The sequence below is a fragment of the Miniopterus schreibersii genome (genome assembly GCF_964146895.1).
Source record: "Miniopterus schreibersii genome assembly, chromosome: X".
Taxonomy (NCBI): domain Eukaryota; kingdom Metazoa; phylum Chordata; class Mammalia; order Chiroptera; family Miniopteridae; genus Miniopterus; species Miniopterus schreibersii.
The window spans coordinates 43,652,045-43,654,138 of record NC_138104.1 but is presented as its reverse complement, the minus strand read 5'-3'; the positions used below and the strand labels follow the sequence as shown (position 1 = coordinate 43,654,138).

The following is a 2,094-nucleotide window of genomic DNA, read 5'->3' as shown; positions in this document are numbered from 1 at the left end:
AACAGACTGGGGGATCTCAGAGGGAAGGTGGGGAGGGGGGAGTGGGCAGGGAGAGATTAATGAAAGAACTTACATGTTTATAAGCATAACCCAAGGACACAGACACTGATCTTGGGAAGGGGGTGGGTGGCTGTGGGGTGGAGGGGATCAATGGGGGTAAAAAAGGGACATCTGTAAATATTTTCAACAATAAAGATAAAGAAATTTAAATAATAATAATAAAATAAAATAAACCCATTAAAAAATAAAGTACTGTATTGTGTTTTCACTTAAAAACACTATTGTGTTTTCTAATGTCACCCTTCTTTTTTTAATATACATGTATGTGGCAAAATTAATGTGTTATCTTTTATATTGGGAAAAACATGCTATTTAAAGTGCAATTTTCCTTTGGATTCTATAGGCCTGATCTTATCAGAGACATTTTCCCCTCTTGCCAGATACCTCTAACTCCAACAGATACTCAGAGGCCTGGGATTCAGTCAATCTGAAATCTCACTCTATAGAATCTCTTCTCTGTGTTTAAGCTGGCAGAGAGTCAAAACAGTTCTCCTTTACTTGAAATTACAGTTTCTGTGCATGTTAATAGGTCCTGTAACTCCTAATAAAATTTCCCACTCACTAATTTTCAGAGTCTAGAAAACCTTTGCTTAGTCCACAATGCTGAAAGGGATACTTCGGCCATTATCCTTGGCAGAATGACTCTCCAGGATAGCTTTATAAATATCAAAAAGTCATAAACAGTTGAGGCTGAGGTCCTTACTACCCCAGTGATCTATTAGTAGGGTGACTAATTTGTTTGTGTCAACCAGGGCACTTTGAGAGTAGAGAAGTATTAATAATTAATCCAGGAAAATAGGCATAAACTGGAACTGTCCTAGCAGACTGGGGTTATGTTGACTCTGTCCTTGAATAGATCATTTTGTCTTCCTTTAGCCAAAGATGATACACACGTTTTGTCAAAAAGAACTTTATTTCAAATGTTAGATGTCCTTTGGGCTATAATACTATATATTGACTTTTGAAAGCCATGCTGTGAAACCTATCAGTTCAAAATAATAAATGCGATCATGTTTGTTGTTCATCTTGATTTTTTGAGACTGGTACTTGAAAATTTGATATTTAAACACTCTCAAAGTACCACAAAGCTATTTTCATTTTCATAATTTAAGATTCTTTAACAAAAATAGTTTTCTAACATGCAGAACTTTTCATGTGTGCATTTGCCAAGTTTGAAACATTTGTTCTATATTGTTGAGGGAGGTTTGAACATTGCTTTTTACAGCCAATTGTACATCTGTGACTGACTTTGACAATTGTCCAGGGAAGATAAGAGATTTTTGTCCAGAGAATATTCCTTGTGCATGCAAAGATGGAGTCCCTTTTTGCAAGTAAGTGGCTATATGTGCTGTTAAAGCAGTCAGCACAATTGTACTGTGAGTAATAATTAACTTTGTTTTTATTTGTTTGCTATAAACCACAGATGCAATATATGTTTTAAAATAACATTTTAATCAGAAATGGCTCCTACACATATAACACAGTTGTTTCTGATTCCCTAAAATATTTTAATCTACTGTTTTAAAAACAATATATATAATCTAAAAAATTAACTGAGAGAATATATAGTAACTTTAAGAGAGAAGTACCATTCAAAACTGCTTTTGCCAGACAGACTTTTTACAGCTAAATTACTCATTCATAAATAAACTGTTTCACTGTACTAAAGAAGAAAAATTAAGGTGTGTCTTAAGTTACATGACAATAATCCTGACTTGTTATATATGAATAAAATTTTGTAACTCAAGAAACAATTAAAATGCACTGTGACCGACCTCTTTGCTTCCAGGTTTACTTTTTAAAAAAGAGTGTGTTTTTTGAGTCATAGGTAAATTTTTCTTTTAAAAGTTAGGCAGATTTTCTACTTTGTTTTAACTATAAAAATTTGAGTAGTTGGGTCAAAAATTGGAAGAGTACTTAAGAAAAAAGATAATATAAGAATAAGAAAGAGTGTGTATGTGAGGAAAAGGTTTTCCAGGGTCCAAGCCTCTTAAACTGAATTTTGGAAACCAGTAGTAAGAAAATCACGTGTAG

The 2,094-nt window shown here is 33.4% G+C and overlaps 1 protein-coding gene across 1 annotated transcript in view; it reads left to right on the top strand.

The window, feature by feature from the left end:
• The first annotated feature begins 566 nt into the window (after positions 1-566).
• The window catches only part of LOC308550775 (uncharacterized protein), a 64,244-nt gene continuing 62,716 nt past the window's right edge, over positions 567-2,094 (top strand). Inside the window, exon 1 of the mRNA XM_081124995.1 lies at positions 567-1,391. The gene's annotated coding sequence lies outside the window, so the exon portion shown is untranslated. The remainder of the gene's footprint in view (positions 1,392-2,094) is intronic.